General features: G+C 39.1%; 1 protein-coding gene and 1 long non-coding RNA gene across 2 annotated transcripts in view; one reads left to right on the plus strand and one right to left on the minus strand.

Moving 5' to 3' along the window:
- LOC309666083 overlaps positions 1 to 15,696 on the plus strand; it is a 30,138-nt gene extending 14,442 nt beyond the window's left edge. The window contains exon 2 of the long non-coding RNA XR_014266879.1: positions 1,692 to 15,696. This is a non-coding gene — a long non-coding RNA (uncharacterized lncRNA). The remainder of the gene's footprint in view (positions 1 to 1,691) is intronic.
- Positions 1 to 23,946, minus strand: part of SVOPL (SVOP like) — a gene marked incomplete at its 3' end in the record, with an annotated part of 84,926 nt that overhangs the window by 18,798 nt on the left and 42,182 nt on the right.

Here is a 23,946-nt window from a genome sequence, read left to right on the forward strand (position 1 = left end):
GTGTTTCTTCTCCTGTTTCTCCAGCTTCCTAGTAATCTTGGCAGCCTCTTCCTCTGCCTGGCCAAAGAAAAGTGCTGAAAAGGCTTGAAGACCTCTGGTTCCCCAGTTCTCTCTCTTGGCTTTATTGAATCAGGCTCATTAAATCAGTTTGTTTTGTTGCTTTTTAAAGCTGGACCTTTACCTCAGGTCTTAAGCATAAGTAAATTGTGAATAAATCGAAGAATTTAATGTTTTAGATGAAACATTGAAAGTCTTTGAACTTTCAGTGTTTAAGAAACATTTTTAGAAATATGGATTAATGAAGGCCATTAAGCATGACCCAAAACACTAACTCCTTCAGTGAAAATAATTGGTAAGTTGACTACAAAAAAATTTATATTTTGCATGCCAAAAACTTTGATAGTAACATCATAAGGCAAACCATGAACAATGAAAAAATATCTGTAGTATAATAATAAATAGCTAATGGCCTGAAGAAATTTTAGCAAATCCCATAAATAAGCAGTTTACCAAAAAAATACAAATGGATAATAAACAGATGAAAGATGCTCAGCCTTACTAATAACAAAGTACAAATTAAGATGAGATATGATTTCTTGTCCACCATATCAAAAAAGGTTAAAAAAAAGGGTTATTAGTGATGATGGAAAGGAACAGGGATGCTTGTTTAAGAGTGTGTTAAGGGCTTCCCTGTTGGCACAGTGGTTAAGAATCCGCCTGCCAATGCAGGGGACAGGGGTTCGATCCCTAGCCCGGGAAGATCCCACATGCCACAGAAAAACTAAGCTAGTGAGCCACAACTACTGAGTCTGCACTCTATAGCCTGGGAGCCACAACTACTGAGCCCCTGTGCCACAACTACTGAATCCCGCGCCTAGAGCCTGTGCTCTGCAACAAGAGAAGCCACGACAACGAGAAGCCCGCGCACTGCAACAAAGAGTAGCCGCCGCTCGCCACAACTAGAGAAAGCCCGTGCGCAGCAACAAAGACCCAACAGAGCCCAAAAATAAAAACAAATAAATTAATTAATTAAAAAAAGAGTGTGTTAATATTAATATATCAAGGAGTATATAAATTTTTTAAAAAGATCCATTGTAATTTAAAATACATACACCCTTTGACCTCAAAATTATCCAGTAGGCTTTTTCTACATAAGAATGCTTTTCCTGGGCTTCCCTGGTGGCGCAGTGGTTAGGAATCCGCCTGCCATGCAGGGGACACAGGTTCGAGCCCTGGTCTGGGAAGATCCCACATGCCGCAGAGCAACTAGGCCAGTGCGTCACAACTACTGAGCCCGCGTGCCACAACTACCAAAGCCCGCGTGCCTAGAGCCCGTGCTCCGCAACGGGAGAAGGCACCGCAATGAGAAGCCGGCGCACCGCAATGAAGAGTAGCCCCCGCTCGCTGCAACTAGAGAAAGCCCGCACACAGCAACGAAGACCCAATGCAGCCAAAAATAAAATAAATACAATAAATAAATTTATAAAATAAGAAAAAAAGAATGCTTTTCCTTAGACATACTCCATGGTCATTCCCACATGACTCTGCTCTATTGTAGAGGCCCTCCCTAACCACCCTATATAGCAGACCACTCCCATCACCATCTCCTTCCCCTGTTTTATATGTGTTTATATCAGTAATCATATGGAACATGTTAGCAAACTCTTTGTCCCTTGTCTATTCTCCACTAGAATGTCACGTCAAAGAATCTGGGACCTGGGTTTTCACAGTATCCGGAACATAAGAGAGCTCAATGACTAACATAGTTGCACAGTTACAAAGTTGTGCATGATGTTCAGTGCCCCGTTGTTTGTAAAAGCAGAGAGAAATAACATTAGAAACAACTTCATCAACAAGGTAATGGCTATCTAATTATACACGTCCCTACAATGGAAATCTATGCACCTACATAAGAGAATGAGGTTGATCTCCACACACTAACATAAAATGATGATTAATGAGAAAAGGCAGTTGCAATATGTAGATATATATGTAGGTGTGTGTGGATAGACGGATGGATGGACAGGTTTGCGTATGTGTATGTCTGAACATGGGCCTGTCCACATGTGTACGCACACACACGTGGATACATAGTGTAAAGAGGAGTCTGACTCTGCTTAATGACTGCTGACAGCCTTTAAGCCTCACCCTTCCCTCTTCCCCTTGTACCCCAATTTCTGAACAAACTGATAAGAAAGTCTGGATGCTTCATCCTTTGGTAGTGGCAGGAGATTCAAACCACACAAGCCCCTGCCCTAGCATGGAAACCCACAAATCTGGCCGCAAGAAAAACCCCAGCCAATCTCCTTGCCTGCTCTCTCAGGCCATTTTGGATCTGCCTGAGAGGGCTACCCTGCTCTCCCAGAGATCTCAGCTATGTAATTAAACAATAAACCTTTCATACCCTCTTGGTGTGTGTATGTGACATCAGTCTTAACATCTGACCCCCAATTTTTTTGGGGGGTGGGGAGGAGTGGAGGGAAGTTCCATCCGTCTCTGCAGGTGACCATAACAGGTAGATATATAGATAGATGTAGACATTTGTTAAGTAAGTCTACCTACATATTTACAAGCCTCTAGTATAATATGTATGTAATAAGTTTATAGATACACACATACAACTCTGGTATATTACTGATAATAACATATACCAAGAGAGACATAATATATATGCATAAAAAAGCATCTGGAAGGGGCTTCCCTGGTGGCTCAGTGGTTGAGAATCTGCCTGCCAATGCAGGGGACACGGGTTCGAACCCTGGTCTGGGAAGATCCCACATGCCGCGGAGCAACTAGGCCCGTGAGCCACAACTACTGAGCCTGCGCATCTGGAGCCTGTGCTCTGCAACAAGAGAGGCCGCGATAGTGAGAGGCCCGCGCACTGCGATGAAGAGTGGCCCCCTCTCGCCGCAACGAGAGAAAGCCCACGCACAGAAACGAAGACCCAACACAGCCAAAAATAAATAAATAAATAAAAATTAAACTTTAAAAAAAAAAAAGCATCTGGAAGAATATACCCCAAACCATTAAGGCATACACTGGTGGTTATCTCTGGTGATAGCATTACAGAAAATTATTCCTTTCTCAGTTATACATTTCTGCGTTTGAAATTTTACAAGCAGGTAAGAGTACAAGATGGGGGCCTCATTGTACTCATGTACTACAGCCCCATAGTACATGTTGAGGATTTTGGTCTTTATTGTTGAGGAATGGCAAGGGCAAGATGATAAAGAGTTTAAGCACAAGAACAATGTAAGATCCACACGGATGCGGTGAGGAAAATGAGTTGAAGGAGAGTAAGAGCATACAGAAGAGACCAGGCAGGACGCTACCTTACCCATCCAGGGAAAGGTGATGGTAGTTCAAACCAGAGTGGTGCTGGTGGTGGAAAAGGAGATAAGATTAAGGATTCAGCATCTATTATTAGGATGTTAAATCCACGTGGTTTGGGGACTGGCTATGATGATGAGAGAGAAGGGAACAGCAAAGGACAGTTCCAGGTTGGGTAGTGATGCCATGCACTGATGGAAACTGTGAAGAGGAGTGGGTTTGGGGAGAAATGTCATGATTTTACTATTGGACGTGGTGAATTTAAGGTGAGTTTGAGACATTCAAGCAGAAATGTTGAGGAGGTGAATGGATGTATGAATCGCAGCTCAGAAGAAAGGCCTAGACTAGAGATATAAAGATGGGAGTCATGAGCATATAGTTGGTGATGAAAATCATAAAAATGGGTGAAATCACCTAAGTGGAGAGTAAAATATGAAAAGATGAGGATCTAATATTGAGCAATAAGAATCCTCAGTGGGGGGGGGGGGGGGGCGGGGATGAATTGGGAGATTGGGATTGACATACATACACTAATTTGTATAAAATAGATAACTAATAAGGACCTGCTGTATAAAAAAATAAAGAATCCTCAATAATAAAGAAAGAGTAGAGGAAGGTGTACCACAGAGAGATTGAGAAAGAGAAGTGGAAGATGCAGGAGGAAGACCACAAAATGCAAGGTGACGATGCCGTAGGAAGGGGACAGAGCACGAGGGCGTGACCATCAGAACTGTATGTGAAGGAGAGGTCCCGCAAAAGGGAGGGTTAAAACGACATTTGGATTTAGAGACGTGGAGCTCACAGAGACCTTATCAAGCATTTTGTTGGAGTCAGGAAGGCTGCAGCCAGTTGGAGCGGGTGGACGAGTGAGTGGGGGGAAGGAAATGAGGACAGTGAGGAGGAAGGAAAGAAGAGGAAAGAGTGAGTCAATGGAGTTCACAGTACAGTTTGTCAGCTATGGAATCTTAACATTAAAATGCTGACCAGAAGGATTCCACACGGAGGGATAGATTGAAATCACAGGACAGATACAATGATAAACCTGAAAAACTCAAAGAGACTCAAATGAAAACCCATCAGAATGAGTTCAGTAAGCTGGCGGTTTGAAAATCAATAGACAAAAAACTTAATAGCCTCTCTAAATACAAATAACTAGTTAGAATGTTAGACTAGAAGTTATAATGAAAGAAAATCATCTATTTGCAATAACAATGAAAAGCCTTAAAATGCCTAAGAATAAACTTAACAAGATGTGCAGGATCTATTTGAAGAAAACAATAAAATCCCAGCAAGGAACACAGAAGAAACATTGAACAAATGGAGAGAAGAACCTTGTTCTTATATGGGAAGACAACACTAAGAAAAATAGTCAATTTTTCCTAAATTAACGGATACATTTAATGACTTAACAACTAACGTCTTAATAGGATTTGGGCAGACAAGGGAGGCACATTGCAAACAAATGATTCTAAATCTTATCTGAGAAAGAATAGCAATGAGGTGGAGCTTACACAACCAGTTTTGAAAATGTACTATAAACCCCATCTGACTAATGAAAAGAATATGACAATGACGAAACCACACAGATCAATGGACTAAAATAGCAAGGCTAGAAATAGACCAAGTGATTGTGGGAATATAAAGCAGACATTTCTAATCCATGAGTAAAAATATAGGTAAATAAATGAAATAAATAGTTAAATAAATAAATAGTGTAAGGACAACTGGCCTGCCATATAGGAAATCATAAAGCTGTTTCCTGCATTAGACCTCACACTTCAATACTATGATGGCCTGAAAGAGGGCACATCAGGGATTTCTGGGTCAGACTTTGGGATACATTTCACTCTGAGAAAATTGATTAAGTTGTACACTTATGATTTGGCCACTTGTATATGTATGTCATATTTCAATAAAAAGTTTGCGCACCTTTTCCCCCCAAAAAAGACAAGGCCAGAGAAGGACCGGAAGAAAAGAGATGTGTATTCTCAGAATTCTAATCATAGAACCCAGAATATTGATAAATTTGAGTGTCTATGAACTCTAAGTTTCCGTACAGAGAAAGAGGACCATAAACAAGAAGGAAAGACAAACAAAAAGTTGGGAGGAACATTTGCAGTATGTCAGGAAAATGATTAAAATCCTTTATATATATGAAGGACTCTCACAAATCAATGTATTAAAGACCAAATTGAAAAATGGACAAGGACCTGAGTGAACAAGCTAAAAAAGATAGATAGCCAATTAAAATATGAAAAGAACGTTCAGTTTCATTCCTAATCAAAGAAACGTGAATTACAATATCAAAGAGATATCATTTATTGCCAGTAAGATTGGCAAAGATGAAAAAGAAACAAAACTAGTTGGCCAGTATGTGAAGCAGCGAGGCCTACCACATTGGTACAACCTTCCCAAAGAGAATTTTAGCACAGTGTATCAAAATGGAAAATGAGCAGACCCCCTGACCTACCAATCCAATTTCTAGGAATTATCCTAAAGAGATAATTGCGTAGTTAGATAAAAATGTAAGCACAAGGGTGCTTATAACTGTTGTTTATAATAGACAAATATCAAATAGTCTAGACATTTAACAATACAGAACTGACAAAGTTCTTGAAAGTAATTTTTGGAGTATACATATGACATTTTTCAGCATGAAAAAGGGCTTGACTTTTATTTTTATCAACATGAAAAATGTCTGTAACATATTGTTGCATGCCAAAAGCAGGCTATAAAAAGTCCATGAAGGTTTGGGTTCAAGATGAACCCACCTCCTCTCACAGACACACTGAATCTACAGCTACATACAAAATAATATCCTCTGAAAGAAACCCCAAAACTAACTGAGTGACTCCTACACATCGGGCAAAGAAAAAAACCCCACATCAAAATGGGTGGAAGAGGCTGAGACACAATCTTACCATGAACTCACCCCCAGTTCAGTGACCCACAAAAAGAGGGGAACTCACAACCTTGAGCTTCTCCATGAGGAGTGACGGGTTCAAACCCCACATCTGGCACAACTTTTAAGACCTGCACCTGAGAGATGAACCCGCAAAACATCTAGTCTTGAAAGCCAAGAAGGCTTGCATCCACAACAACAAGACAAGGCTACAGGAAACCGAGCATTGTCCTTAGACGGCTCCCAGGGACTCACCTGGCTACCCACCTGGGGCCCAGTGCAGAGTCGGCCCACTGAAACACATCCAGTCTTTCTGTGAAAGAGGCTTACTTGCTTATTTTAAACCATCACCTTGTGGGGCAGGCATCTACTGAAATACTCTGCAAAGATGAAGGCTGGCAGGTGCCATCTTTATGCTGTCCCTCTGCCTTGCTCCAAATCTCTGGTATCTCCCAAAAAGGAGCTTGTGTACATGTATGGTGTCCCCATTTTTGTGGCTACTGCCCAGGGAACACCCCTTGATTGCCTGGCTCTGGTGGCCAGCAGGGTTTATGTTTATGGGTCCCACAAGACTGTAACAGAGAAAGAGTTCTTAACTACCTACACCCCAGGGCACAGCAGCAGAGAGCCAGCAGACTGAAACACCTTCTTTCTGGGAAAGAGGCCTGTAAGCTTATCTTCATAGCTGCAACCTGGGTGGCAGGCTTCTAATTAAACACACATCTAGGGACCAACTATAATCCTCTCCAGAGACCAGAAGACTGGCTGGTGCCATCTTCCTGCTCTCCCTCTGCCCACTCCCAAAGTAGTAAAAATAACTATAACTACAATAATGTGTTAATGGATACACAAGATAAAAATATGTAAATTGTGATATCAAAAACAAAGTGTGGGTGGAGAGTAAAAATGTAGAGCTTTAGAAAGCATTTGAACTGGAGCTGCTATCAAATCAACTGTTGTATCTCTAAAATGCCTTATGTAAGTCTTATTGTAGCCACAAAGCAAAAACCTAGAGTAGATACACAAAAGAGAAAGAGAAAGGAATCCAAGCATAGCATGACAGAAAATTGTCAAATCACAAAGGGAGAGCAAGACAAAAAGAAATGAACCAAGGAACAAAGACAGAAAACAGAGAAATGGCAATAAGTATATACCTATCAATACTTACTTTAAATGTAAAAGGACTAAATTCTCCAATCAAAAGACAGAATGACAATGGATTTTTCAAAAAACGAGACCCATCTATATGTTGCCTACAAGAGATTCACTTCAGATGTAAGGATGCACACAGACTGAAAGTGAAAGGATGAAAAAAGATACTCCATGCAAATGGAAACCAAAAAGAAAGCTAGGGTAGCTATACTTTTATCAGACAAAATAGACTTTAAGTGACAAAGAAGGTCATTACATAATAATAAAAGGGTCAATCCAACAAGAATATATAACATTTGTAAATACTTATGCACCCCATACAGGAGCACCTAAATATACAAAGCAAATATTAACAGATCTAAAGGGAGAAATAGATGTCAATACAGTAATAGTAGGGGACTTTAATACCCCACATTCACCAATGAATGAATGAATAATATCCAAAATATAAAAAAACTCATACAACTCAATAACAAGAAAACAATTCAATGTAAAAATGGTCAGAGGATATGAAGAGACAATTTTCCAAAGATGACATACAGATGGCCAACAGGTATGTGAAAATCTACTCAATATCACTAATCATCAGGGAAATGAAAATTAAAACCACAGTGAGATATCACCTCACACCTGTTAAAATAGCTATTATCAAAAAGGCAAGCGATCACAAGAGCTGGTAAGGATGTGGAGAAAAGGGAACACTTTTGAACTTTAAGACCCCACATTCACCAATGGTGGGAATATAAACTGGTGCAGCCGATATGGAAAACAGTATGGCAGTTCCTCAAAAAATTAAAAATAGAACTACCATATGATCCAGCTATTCCAGTTCTGGGTAATTATCTGAAAGAACCAAAAATACTAACTTGAAGAGTTATCTGCACTCCCATGTTCATTGAAGCATTATTTGCAACAGCCAAAACATGGAAACAAGCTAAGTGTCCATCAGTGGTTGAATGGATAAAGTAAATGTGGTATGTATATATATACAGTGGAATATTATTCAGCCATAAAAAAAAGAAGGAAATCCTGGCACTTACAACAGCATGGATGGACTTTAAGGGCATTATGCTCGGTGAAATAAGCCAGATAGAGAAAGACAAATACTGTATCATCTCACTTATGTGGAATCTAAAACAAACAAACACTGTCACAGGTACAGAGAACAGATTGGTGGTTGCCAGCAGCAGGGGTGGGGGTGAAATGGGTGAAGGGGATCAAAAGGTACACATCCTCCAGTTGTAAAATAAGTAAGTCCTGGGGATGTATGGTACAGCATTGGGACTATAGTTAATACTGTATTATATACTTGAAAGTTGCTAAGAGAATAAATCTTAAAAGTTCTCATTACAAGAAAAGAAAAATGTGTATGTATGGTGATGGGTGTTAGACTTATTGTGATCATTTTGTAATATATACATATATGGAATCACTATGCTGTACACCTGAAATTAATGTAACATTATGTCAGTTATATCTCAATTTTAAAAGTATATGGAGATGGGATCAAGATGGTGGAGGAGTAGGACATGGAGCTCACCTTCTACCACAAAAACATTAAAAATTGATCTACAAGTAGAAGGATTAACACAGAACACCGGCAGAAGACCTCAGACTTCTTGCCCGAAATGGCAAGGAAACCTCCATGTAACCAGGTAGGACAAAAGGAAAAAGAAAAAGAAAGGAATTGGGATGGGGCCTGCACCCCAGGGAAGGAGCTGTGAAGAAGGAAAGGTTCCTACACCCTGGGAAGCCCCCTCAGTGGTGGGGGAGATCAGCCTGGATGGAGGGGGAGCTTCAGAGCCTTGGAGGAGTGCACAGAAACCGGTTTGTGGAAGGCAAAACAGAAAGTAACTTGCACAGAAGGTCAGCACTGCCACCTTGCACTCCTCAGGCTGAGACACTCATCTGTTGCTGCAGGTGGGGGCTGGGTGCTGAAGCTCAGGCTTCAGAGGCCAGACCCAGGGGTAGGACTGGGGTTGGCTGTGCAGAGACAGTCTGAAGAGGCTGAACTGTGGCAACTGAGGGTGTACATAGAAGACGCCTGGGAACACCAGAGAGGCAAGATGCCATTATTGGGGGGTGCACAAGGAGAGAGGCAGGACCACCATAAGAGCTTCTTTCCCTATGAGCATTCTCAGGCAATAGGACACTGCCAACAGGAGCAGGGCATTAGCCACCGCCACCGCTACAAGACCCGTGAGCAGGTGCCAAGGACTGCCCTCCCGTCCCAGGAGTGTGCAGACTGCAGCTACCCCTAGGAAACCCACAAGCAGACACCAAGCCCTGCCCCTGCTGTCCCAGAAGTGCACTGCCCGCAGCTGCCACTATGAGACATGTGAGCAGGTGCCACGCACTGCCCTCCCATCCCAGGAGTGTACGGACCACAGCCACCCCTAGGAGATCCACAAGCAGGTGCCAAGCCCTGCCCCTGCTGTCCCAGGAGTGCACTGGCCACAGCTGCCACTATGAGACCTTCAAGCAGGCGCCAAGTGCTGCCCCCACCATCCTAGGACTGCACAAGGGTCACCACACCTGCACACCCCATATCAAGTGGATAACGGCCAGCACACACTGATGAAAGAAGCAGCAAGCATCCAAACTAAAAGCAGCCCCTTGATTCTGGACAAGATGGCGGAGTAGAAGGACTTGAGCTTACCTCCTCTCCTGAAAACACCAAAATCACAACTAACTACTGAACAACAATCAACAGAAAAGACTGGAACCCACCAACAAAAGATATTATACATTCAAAGACAAAAAAAATCCACAACAAGACCATAGGAGGAGTGCTTTCATGACATAATCAAATCCCATACCCACTGGGTGGGCAACTCACAAACTGGAAAATAATTATATCACAAAGATTTTCCCACAAGAGAGTTCTGAGCCCCACGTCAGTCTCCCCAGCCTGAGGGTCTGGCACTGGGAGGAGGAACGCCCCCAGAGCAGTTGGCTTTGAAGGCCAGTGGGGCTTGAGTACAGGAGCTTCACAGGCCTGGGGCAAACAGAGACTCCACTCTTGGAGGGCACTCACAAGGGTTCAAATACACTGGGACCCAACACAAAGCAGTAACTCCATAGGATCCTGGGCTGGACCTACCTGCGGGTCTTGGAGGATCTGCTGAGAAGGCAGGGGTCGGCAAATGCTAACAGCCAGAAAAGGAGAAATCAACAGTAATACAATAATAGTGTGGGACTTTAACACCCCACTTACATCAATGGATAGATCATCCAGACTGAAAATCAATAAGGAAACACAGACCTTAAATGACACATTAGACCAGATGCACTTAATTGATATTTATAGAAGATTCCATCCAAAAACAGCAGAATACACTTTCTTCTCAAGTGCACATGGAACATTCTTCAGGATAGATCACATCTTGGGACACAAAATCAAGCCTCAGTAAATGTAAGAAAATTGAAATCACAGCAAGCATCTTTTCTGACCCCAGTGCTATGAGATGAGAAATCAATTACAGGAAAAAAAAGAACTGTAAAAAACACAAACACGTGGAGGCTAAACAATACGTTACTAAACAACCAATGGATCACTGAAGAAATCAAAGAGGAAATCAAAAAATACCTAGAGCCAAATGACAATGAAAACACAATGATCTAAAACCTATGGGACACAGCAAAAGCAGTTCTAAGAGGGAAGTTTATAGCAATGTAATCTTACCTTAGGAAACAAGAAAAAGCTCAAATAAAAAACCTAAGCTTACACCTAAAACAACCAGAGAAAGAAGAACAAAGAAAACCCAAAGTTAGTAAAAGGAAAGAAATCATAAAGATCAGATCAGAAATAAATGAAATAGAGATGTAGAAAAGATCAATAAAACTAAAAGCTGGTTCTTTGAGAAGATAAACAAAATTGATAAACCATTAGCCAGACTCATCAAGAAAAAGAGGGAGAGGACTCAAATCAATAAAATTCGAAATGAAAAAGGAGACGTTACAACAGACACCGCAGAAATACAAAGCATCCTAAGAGACTACTACAAGCAATGCTATGCCAATAAAATGGACAACCTGGAAGAAATGGACAAATTCTTAGAAAGGTTTAACATTCCAAGACTGAACCAGGAAGAAACAGAAAATATGAACAGACCAATCACAAGTAATGAAATTGAAACTGTGATTTAAAATCTTCCAACAAACAAAAGTCCAGGACCAGATGGCTTCACAGGTGAATTCTATCAAACATTTAGAGAAGAGCTAACACCCATCCTTCTCAAACTCTTCCAAAAATTGCAGAGGAAGGAACACTCCCAAACTCATTCTATGAGGCCACCATCACCCTGATACCAAAACCAGACAAAGATACTACAAAAAAAGAAAATTACAGACCAATATCACTGATGAATATCGATGCAAAAATCCTCAACAAAATACTAGCAAACAGAATCCAACAGCACATTAAAAGGATCATACACCATGATCAAGTGTGATTTATCCCAGGGATGCAAGGATTCTTCAATATACGCAAATCAATCAATGTGGTACACCATATTAACAAACTGAAGAAGAAAAACCACATGATCATCTCAATAGATGCAGAAAAAGCTTTAGACAAAATTCAACACCAATTTATGATAAAAGCCCTCCAGAAAGTGGGCATAGAGGGAACCTTCCTCAACATAATAAAGGCCATATACGACAAACCCACAGCAAACATCATTCTCAACAGTGAAAAACTTGAAAGCATTTCCTCTAAGATCAGGAACGAGACAAGGATGTCCACTCTCACCACTATTATTCAACATAGTTTTGGAAGTCCTAGCCACGGCCATCAGAGAAGAAAAAGAAATAAAAGGAATACAAATTGGAAAAGAAGAAGTAAAACTGTCACTTTTTGCAGATGACATGATACTATACATAGAGAATCATAAAAATGTCACCAGAAAACTACTAGAGCTAATCAATGAATTTGGTAAAGTTGCAAGATACAAAATTAATGCACAGAAATTTCCTGCATTCCTATACACTAATGATGAAAAATCTGAAAGAGAAATTAAGGAAACACTCCCATTTACCATTGCAACAAAAAAAATAATAAAATACCTAGGAATAAAGCTACCTAGGGAGACAAAAGACCTGTATGCAGAAAACTATAAGACACTGATGAAAGAAATTAAAGATGATACCAACAGATGGAGAGATATGCCATGTTCTTGCATTGGAAGAATTAATATTGTGAAAATGACTATACTACCCAAAACAATCTACAGATTCAATGCAATCCCTATCAAATTACCAATGGCATTTTTTACGGAACTGGAACAAATCATCTTAAAATTTGTATGGAGACACAAAAGACCCCGAATAGCCAAAGCAGTCTTGAAGGAAAAAAATGGAGCTGGAAGAATCAGACTCCCTGACTTCAGACTATACTGTATAGTATACAAAGCTTTGTATACAAAGCTACAGTAATCAAGACAATATGGTACTGGCACAAAAACAGAAACATAGATCAATGGAACAAGATAGAAAGCCCAGAGATAAACCCATGCACCTATGGTCAACTAATCTATGACAAAGGAGGCAAAGATATACAATGGAGAAAAGACAGTCTCTTCAATAAGTGGTGCTGGGAAAACTGGACAGCTACATGTAAAAGAATGAAATTAGAACGCTCCCTAACACCATACACAAAAATAAACTCAAAATGGATTAAAGACCTAAATGTAAAGCCAGACACTATAAAACTCTTAGAGGAAAACATAGGCAGAACACTCTTTGACATAAATCACAGCAAGATCTTTTTTGATCCACCTCCTAGAGTAATGGAAATAAAAACAAAAATAAACAAATGGGACCTAATGAAACTTCAAAGCTTTTGCACAGCCATGGAAACAATAACAAGACGAAAAGACAACCCTCAGAATGGGAGAAAATATTTGCAAACGAATCAACGGTCAAAGGATTAATCTCCAAAATAAATAAACAGCTCATGCAGCTCAATATTAAAGAAACAAACAACCCAATCCAAAAATGGGCAGAAGACCTAAATAGACATTTCTCCAAAGAAGATATACAGATGGCCAAGAAGCACATGAAAAGCTGCTCAACATCACTAATTATTAGAGAAACGCAAATCAAAACTACAATGAGGTATCACCTCACACCAGTTAGAATGGGCATCATCAGAAAATCTACAAACAACAAATGCTGGAGAGGGTGTGGAGAAAAGGGAACCCTCTTGCACTGTTGGTGGGAATGTAAACTGATACAGCCACCATGGAGAACAGTATGGAGGTTCCTTAAAAAACTAAAAATAGAATTACCATATGATCCAGCAATCCCACTACTGGGCATATACCCAGAGAAAACCATAATTCAAAAAGACACATGCACCCCAATGTTCATTGCAGCACTATTTACAATAGCCAGGTCATGGAAGCAACCTAAATGCCCATCGACAGACAAATGGATAAAGAAGTTGTGGTACCTATATACAATGGAATACTACTTACTCAGCCATAAAAAGGAACGAAATTGAGTCATTTGTTGAGACGTGGATGGATCTAAAGACTGTCATACAGAGTGAAGTAAGTCAGAAAGAGAAAAACAAATATCGTATATTAACACATGTATGTGCAACCTAGAAAAATGGTACAGATGAACCGGTTTGCAGGGCAGAAGTTGAGACACAGATGTAGAGAACAAACGTATGGACACCAAGGGGGGAAAACCGCGGTGGGGTGGGGATGGTGGTGTGCTGAATTGGGCGATTGGGATTGACATGTATACACTGATGTGTATAAAATTGATGACTAATAAGAACCTGCAGTATAGAAAAACAAATAAACAAACAAAAAACACAACTAATACTAAACTTTCTTTGGGTTATTTGTATGGAAATATGTTAATATAAATGTTTCAGACATTACAGGAAATTTCTAAAAATCTTATATGTTCTGATATAATGTTATAAGTCATAATTCTAGTTATTACTTAAAGATGTATATCTCAGAAATAACTAAATTTCCTTGTCAATTGCATTATTATGAACTTTCATCACATCTTTAAGCATGGTCATTTTTAAGTCTTTTGTCATTTTCAGACAGTTCTGGGTGTACTCTGATGCTTTTGCAAATATGTTCCTATAAAAGGGTTTCATCTTCAAGGAATTCATGGAAAAGACTCTGACAAGTACAGGTTTCTGGTAACTGACTATACTGCTGAACTGAATGAATAAGCATTTTCAGAACTCTAATGGAAAACTGATGAATTCGTAAAAGTGTTAACAAAGGATCAAGATAAAAAAATTAATTACATGGGACTGAGTGAACTGATGAGGATGATTATAATTTTTGTGACTTTCTGTTTGAATAAAAAAAAAAAATCCCACAAGGACTCAGAGGCAAAGAACATACAAATCAATTTTCACTGCAAAGTAAAGGAGCTGTTACAGTGGAGGATTACTGGACTGAATGTCAATATTATGACATAGTATGAGTGTGTTTCGTGTTTGGTAATTGCAATCATCGTTGCTTTTGTTGTGGTCATCCATTTACAATGCTTGGTGTCAGTTTATTTATCTCTTGTAAAAATAAAATACAGTGTGTGTGTGTGAAAAAAAAATGAAGCAGGGAATTAGGTTAACTCTTGGGACTGGGTTGAATAACTAATCTAAAACGTACTGAGGGTAAAGCAGCTCTGTAAGAGAAAATATTGTGTTTATATATGAACCTTTTGAACTTGAAGTACTTGAGGGATACTTAGGTAGAAATGTATAGCAGGGCATTGGTTTCAAGTTTCTGAAACTCAGAAACAAGCCATTGGCCAAAAATACACATTTGGGAGTCACTGATTTTATTTGAAGTTATAGGTTTAGGTGAGGTTACCTAAATGTCATAATTATTATGATTTTATCATGATATTTTAAATTTAACTCCCTAAGTGGACAAAGTACTCTATTAAAATAATTAAGCAAATGCCCTGCATACTTGCCTTATAATAAATTACAGAATAATTATGTATATTTTTTATAATGTAAGTGCTTTCAGCATCATAGTGCTATTGGTTAATTTGGTCATTCCCCAAGTTTTAAAAAGACTCCAAATTTAGAAACTGAGAAAAAATTGTAGAATGATAGTGCCTTATTAAGAAGTTTTATGTATATCAAACCTTTGGATACCCACTGTACTCTAAGCTTTTTGAAATCCAATCAATCAAATCAATGTGTCTTAATTCTTCTAGCACAGAGTCTGGTACATAGTAGAAACTCAATAAATATCCGTTAAATGTGTGACAAAGACTGTGTAGCAGTTGAACGAAACTGGAGATTAAATATATACAGAAAATTTTAAAAATAAATAAATAAAAAATAAAAGCTGGTTCTTTGAAAAGATAAACAAAATTGATAAACTTTTAGCCAGACTCATCAAGAAAGACAGGGAGAGAACTCAAATCAATAAAATTAGAAATGAAAAAGGAGAAGTTACAACTGACACCACAGAAATACAAAGGATCATAAGAGACTACTACAAGCAACTATATGCAAATAAAATGGACAACCTAGAAGAAATGGATAAATTCTTAGAAATGTAGAACCTTCCAAGACTGAACCAGGAAGAAATAGAAAATATGAACAGATCAATCACAAGTACTGAAATTGAAACTGTGATTTAAAAACTTCCAACAAACAAAAGTCCAGGACCAGATGGCTTCACAGGTGAATTCTATCAAACATTTAGAGAAGAGTTAACACCTATCCTTCTGAAACTCTTCCAAAAATTCCAAAGGGAGCAACACTCCTAAACTCATTCTATGAGGTCACCATCACCCTGATACCAAAACCAGACAAAGATACTACAAAAAAGAAAATTACATGCCAGCATCACTGATGAACACAGACACAAAGATACTCAACAAAATACTAGCAAACTAAATCCAAAAATACATTAAAAGCATCATACACCATGATCAAGTGGAATTTATCCCAGGGATGCAAGCATTCTTCAATATCCACAAATCAATCAGTGTGATATACCACATTAACAAACTGAAGAATAAAAACTATGATCATCTCAATAGATGCAGAAAAAGCTTCTGACAAAATTCAACACCCATTTATTATAAAAAAAACTCTCCAGAAAGTGAGCATAAAGGGAACTTACCTCAACATACTAAAGGCCATATATGACAAACCCACAGCTAACATCATTCTCAACAGTGAAAAACTGAAATCATTCCCTCTAAGATCTGGAACAAGACAAGGATGTCCACTCTTACCACTTTTATTCAACATAGTTTTGGAAGTCCTAGCCCCAGCAATCAGAGAATAAAAAAGAAATAAAAGGAATCCAAATTGGAAAAGAAGTAAAACTATCATTGTTTGCAGATGACATGATACTATACATAGAAAATCCTAAAGATGCTACCAGAAAACTACTAGAGCTCATAAATGAATTTGGTAAAGTTGCAGGATACAAATTTAATACACAGAAATCTCTTGCATTTGTATACACTAACAATGAAAGAGCAGAAAGAGAAATTAAGGAAATAATCCCATTTACCACTGCATCAAAAATAATAAAATAGCTAGGAATAAACCTACCTAAGGAGGCAAAACACCTGTACTCTGAAAACTATAGGACTCTGATGAAAGAAATCAAAGATAACACAAACAGATAGAAAGATATACCATGTTCTTGGGTTGGAAAAATTAATATTGTCAAATGGTTATACTACCTAAGGCAATCTACAGATTCAATGCAATCCCTATCAAATTACCAATGGCATTTTTCACAGAACAAGAACAAAGAAATTGTAAATTTGTATGGAAACACAAAAGATCCCGAATAGCCAAAGCAATCTTGAGAAAGAAAAACAGAGCTGGAGGAATCAGGCTCCCTGACTTCAGACTATACTACAAAGCGACAGTCATCAAAAAAGTATGGTACTGGCAAAAAAACAGAAATATAAATCAATGGAACAGGATAGAAAGCCCAGAAATAAACCCATGCACCTATGTTCAATTAATCTATGACCAAGGAGGCAAGAATATACAATGGAGAAAAGACAGTCTCTTCAATAAGTGGTGCTGGGAAAACTGGACAGATACATGTAAAAGAATGAAATTAGAACATTCTCGAATGGGACTTCCCTGGTGGCGCAGTGGTTAAGAATCTGCCTGCCAATGCAGGGGTTATGGGTTCGAGCCCTGGTCTGGGAAGATCCCACATGCCGCGGAGCAACTAAGCCCGTGCAACACAACTACTGAGCCTGAGTCTAGAGCCTTCAAGCCACAACTACTGAAGCCCATGTGCCTAGGGCCTTTGCTCAGCAACGAAGAGTAGCTCCCCTTTGCCACAACTAGAGAAAGCTCACATGGCAACGAAGACTCAATGCAGCCAAAAATTTAAAAGTTTTAAAAATTTAAAAAGGAGGGTGGGAAGGTAGGAGATGCAAGAGGGAAGAGATATGGGGATATATATATGTGTATAGCTGATTCACTTTGTTATAAAGCAGAAACTAACACACCATTGTAAAGCAATTATACTCCAATAAAGATGTTAAAAATAAATAAATAATTTTAAAAAGAAAAAAAAAAGAACATTCTCTAACACCATATGCAAAAATAGACTCAAAATGGATCAAAGACCTAAATATAAGGGCGGACACTATAAAACTCTTAGATGAAAACATAGGCAGAACACTCTTTGACATAAATCGCAGCAATAACTTTTTTTATCCACCTCCTAGAGTAATGAAATAAAAACAAAAATAAACAAACAGGACCTAATTAAACTTAAAAGCTTTCGCGCAGCAAAGGAAACCATAAACAAAAAGACAACCCACAGAATGGGAGAAAATAATGTGCAAACGAAGCAACCAACAAGGGATTAATCTCCAAAATATACAAACAGCTCATGCAGCTCTATGTCAAGAAAACAAACAACCCAATCAAAAAATGGGCAGCAGATCTAGTGGGGGTGGAGGTGCCACACTGCGCTGCACACAGGATCTTAGTTCCCCAACCAGGGATCAAACCCATGCCCCCTGCACTGGAAGTGCAGAGTCCTAACCACTGGACCGCCAGGGAAGTCCCAGGCAGAAGATTTAAATAGAAATTTCTCCAAAGAAGACAGCCAGATGGCCAAAAAGCACATGAAAAGATGCTCAACATCACTAATTATTAGAGAAATGCAAATCAAAACTACAATGAGGCATCACCTCATACCGGTCAGAATGGCCATCATCAAAAAGTATACAAACAATAAATGCTCAAGGAGGTGTGGAGAAAAAGGGAACACTCCTGCACTGTTGGTGGGAATGTAAATTGGTGCAGCCACCGTGGAAAACAGTATGGAGGTTCCTCAATAAACTAAAAATAGAATTACCATATAATCTAGCAATCCCACTCCCAGCCATATATCAAGGCAAAACTATAATTCAAAAAGATACATGCACCCCTATGTTCATAGCAGCACTGTTCACAATAGGCAAGACATGGAAACAACCTAAATGACCATCAACAGATGAATGGATAAAGAAGATGTGGTACATATATACAACGGAATACTACTCAGCCATAAAAAAGAATGAAGTGATGCCATTTGCAGCAACATGGATGCAACTAGAGATTATCATACTAAGTGAAGTAAGTCAGAAAGAGAAAGACAAATACCATATGATATCACTTATATGCGGAATCTAAAATATGACACAAATGAACCTATCTATGAAACAGAAACAGAATCAGGGACATAGAGAACAGACTGGTGGTTGCCTAGAGGGAGGGGGTGGGAGAGGGATGGATTGGGAGTTTGGGATTAGCAGCTGCAAACTTGTATATATAGAATGGATAAACAATGAGGTCCTACTATATAGCACAGGGAACTATATTCAATATCCTGTGATAAACCATAATGGAAAAGAATATGGAAAAGAATGTATACATATATATAACTGAGTCACTTTGCTGCACAGCAGTAATTAACACAACACTGTGAATCAACTATACTTCAATTAAAAAAATAAAAATAAATAAATTGGTATAACCACTATGGAGAACAGTATGGAGGTTCATTAAAAACGAAAAATAGAACTACCATATGATCCAGCAATCCCACTCCTGGGCATGTATCCAGAGAAAACCATAATTCGAAAAGATACATGCACCCCTGGGGCTTCTCTGGTGGCACAGTGGTTAAGAATCCACCGGCCAATGCAGGGGACACGGGTTTGAGCCCTGGTCCAGGAAGATCCCACATGCCACAGAGCAACTAAGCCCGCGCGCCACAACTACTGAGCCTGTGCACCTAGAGCTCATGCTCCGCCACAAGAGAAGCCACTGCAATGAGAAGCCCATGCACCACAACGAAGAGTAGCCCCCACTCGCCGCAACTAGAGAAAGCCCGTGCGCAGCAACAAAGACACAACTCAGCCAAAAATCAATTAATTAATTAATTTTTTTAGAAAAGAAAAGATACTTGCACCCCAATGTTCATTGCAGCACTTTTTACAATAGCCAAGACATAAAAGCAACCTTAATGTCCACCAGCAGAGAAATAGATAAAGATGTGGTACATATATACAATGGACTATTACTCAACCATAAAAAAGAACGAAATAATGCCATATGCAGCAACATGGATGGACCTAGCGATTATCATACTAAGTGAAGTAATTCAGACAGAGAATGACAAATATCATATGATATTACTCATATATGGAATCTAATTTTTAAAAATGATACAAATGAACTTATTTACAAAACAGACTCACAGATTTTGAAAACAAACTTATGGTTACCAAAGGGGAAACGGGGAAGGGATAAATTAGGAGCTTGGGATTAACATAAACACACTACTATATATAAAATAGATAACCAATAAGAACCTACTGTATAGCACAGGAAAATCTACTCAGTATTCTATAACAACCCTATATGGGAAAAGAATCTGGAAAAGAATGAGTATATGTATATGGGAAAAGAATCTGGAAAAGAATGAGTATATGTATATGTATAACTGAATCACTTTGCTGTACACCTGAAACTAACACAACATTGTAAATCAACTATACTTCAGTAAAATTTAAAAATTAATTAATTAAAATAAAAATAGATCTCATTAAAGTAGAAAGAATCACCCTATGAATAATGTTACCATAAATATCATGCTAACAATTGAATTCCAATAAAGTATTTTAGATCTATTAAAAAAATAAAAAGTATATAACTATGATCATATTTGAGTAAAATGTATATGCATATTTATATGTACATATGCTTAGATATATTGCAAGGGCTTCATTAAAATATTTATATCCAGTTATCGCCAGTAAAATATTAGGGTAGTAAAATTTTATTTCTAGTTTTTAATTTTTGTGTTTTCAGTGCGAAAGAAGAAAAAATCACGTGGTCAGATTGCCTTTGGAAATCTCTTAAATCACTGAAAATACAATAAACACAAATGTATTTATGAACCACACTTGACATTGACAAAAACTTTCTCCTTGACCAAACCCTAGCCAGGCTTTTCTAAGCTGCTTCTCACCTAGGCCTCAATCTTGGTATATAAAGATTTGAACAAAGACTAACAGTTTCTAACAGCTCAAATCCACACCCCTCAGATGACCCTAGCTCTCGTAAAAGTGCCTACCTGAACATACTCAAGGCTTCCAAAAAATTTACTGTTTGTTCCGATCGATACCTGGAGATAGGGCTCCTGTCTGGGTTTCACATGGACCAACCCCTCTTACCACTTTTTGCCTATTTTCACTTCCCTTTCTCTATTGAGACCTTCCTTGTCCTATTCCCTCTTCTCCCTTTAAAAAGCCCAGTCACCTCCGTACAAAACAAAGTTGAATTCACTTCACACTGGACTCTTTTTCCCTACTGCAATAATTACTAATCAAAATCTGTCCCTACCACTTTAACTAGTGTCTGACTTTATCTTGGACAACATAGTTTCTCGGTAAGTTTCCTGCTTACCAGAAATCACTAATGAAACTATGAAATGGATAGATTTTTTTATTCCCAGTAACTGGTGAAGTTCTGTGTATCATCTTATGTGTTGATTCATTGTTTCCATGCTTCTGGGGAAGGTCAGGAATTCAACAGGACAACAAAATCATTGTTCAGCTGTGACAATTCAATTAGGGTTTTTTGAAACCCTTGAAAATTAAAGGTTTGTCTTTCATCCTTGTCCAGTATTTTTTTTTTTCCTGGGCAGAAATTAAAATTTTTTATGTAGTATTTCCCTCTATAAGAGAAATGGTTTTCCAGAATTCTGAAATCTCCCTTTTCACTTGAGTACATGGCGATGTGAAATTAGAGTCTTATGATAAGCTTGTTCCTCCCTTGCCCTCTCCCAATCCCCTGCCAATTCACTCTTCAGCAACCAGAGTGCTCTTTGTAAACTGCAAAACTGATCATGACACTGCTTAACACCCTTCAATTACTTCCCCCTCCTCCTAAGAAAAAAAATCCGAAGTATGCCTGCAAGGCACACTCTCTCCCTGTACTTCTCTGCACTTTGCTCATCAGAGCTATTTGCTATTCCGAGAACACACCAAGCTCGTCCCATCCCCAGGACTTTGGACCAGATGTCATCCCACCTGAAATGCTGTTACCCTTTACAGGTTGTCAGCTTCTTATACTTCAGGTCTCAACTCCAAAGTCACCTACCCAGAGAGGCCCTGCCTCTTTCTATAATATTTTTAAATTGAAGTACAGTTGATGTACTTTATTACATAAGTTACATACAGGTGTACACTACAGTGATTCACAATTTTTAAAGGCTACTCTCCATTTATAGTTACTCTAAAATATTGGCTATATGAAGCCTTGTCTTTTAAAAAGGCCTGTCCCTCATGGAATGTATGGATTTTAATTCAATTTATCTTTCAGTAAAGGAATTTTGAGCCAAAAGAGGGGGTGGGGGGAAGGCCTGTCATCCCTTTCACTCATTATCATTGCCTCCCAACATACTTTCAAGTTGAGTGCTTTACAGATATGCAAATAATTAAGATACGCAAATAATTAACTTGAATCATCTTAATTTTGTGCATATTTGTAAAGTACCCAACTTGAAAGTCAGCCTCTTGAGAGCAGGAATCTTGTGGTGGTGTGCTGCGAAATGTTTAACAGGCTTTCCAGAAACTGTCCTGATGGTAGCATTTGCCTGTGGCCATGGGATAAAAACCACCACCATGCTAATTTCAAGCTACAACAGTGACATCAACTAGCTTGCAAAGTAATTTCCTGAAAATTTAACAATCAGCTTTCACAAGCCAGTGCAGGCCAGTTCCAGCACACCACTGGACCCTGGTCTGGCTTATTTACTGCTGTAAAGAAAGAGAACAATGCCAGGCACAGAGTAAGCGTGCAATAAATGCTGGTTGAATGTTGAACTGGGATAAATTCTTCTTTTTTTTTTGGCCATGCCTCGCGGCATGCAGGATCTTAGTTCCCCGACCAGGGATCAAACCCGCGCCCCCTGCAGTGGAAGTGTGGAATTCCCTTATAAATTCTTGCTTCTACTCTATCAAATACAGATTGTAGCTTATGGAGTCCTTTTTGGCATTCTAACTGCCAAACTGTGAAAGAGGCAGTCTGTAGAATTTGTAGAGAATTACCCTGAAAACAACTTGTCGAATGAGTCACCAAAATAAGTTCCTAAATGAAGGACAAAAGAAAGAGGAGGAGAAAGGGAAGGGGAGTGGGAAGGGAAGGAGGAGGAGGAAGAAGAGTTAAGTGAAAGTAAAGTCAATTTCCTTACTGATGGCCACACCTCTCATTGGTCCCCAGACCAACAGCATCAGATTCACTCTGGATTCCTGCTAGAACTGTAGGTGATGGTCCCATACACAGAATCAGAACCTCTGGATGAAGTCCAGGAATCTTCACGGTATCAAGTTACCCTAGTAACTCTGATATGCACTGAAGCTTGAGAGCCGCGTCCAAGGGTACACTGACGGATGAGCTCATGAGAGTGTCACCAAGCCCCACTCCAAACCCAGGCAAATATTCTACGAGCAAACACAAAGCTTCCCAGATTCGAACTTCCCATCCTAAACCTGGTGAGGAATGCAAAACATTTCAATTGCATAGTGATTGAAATAACTCAACTGGACTTAAATATTTCTCAGTAACAGAAATACTCTTATTTGAATATTTAGCATTTGGCCTTGATGCTATTGATCATTGTTATGGTTATTAGCTAACACTTATTGAGGGCTTACTATGTGTCAAATGTTGGGCTCAGCGCTTTGTATGTATTAATCTCATTTAATACTGAGAGGAAACCTATGTAGTGGGTGCTATTGTTTATCTTCATTTTACAGATGAGGGGGGCATAGAAAGTTGGGTGACTTCACTGTGAAGAGTTGAGAACTCCCCCAGCAGGACGCTAAGCAGGACAAAGCCCTGTGCCCCAGGAGACCTGGTCCTAGCTGAGATATTTCCTGGTCCACAAAGTCGCCAAAAGCAGGGTGGCCTCAAAGATAAATGCCCACAAATATCCAGAGAAAATGTTTCAAGTGGTTGAGAACCAAGAGACCCTATTCCCAATTAAAGCTTGGAAAATAAACTCTACCTCAGT

The sequence above is a fragment of the Balaenoptera physalus genome, assembly GCF_965194825.1.
Source record: "Balaenoptera physalus genome assembly, chromosome: 8".
Classification (NCBI taxonomy): Eukaryota; Metazoa; Chordata; class Mammalia; order Artiodactyla; family Balaenopteridae; genus Balaenoptera; species Balaenoptera physalus.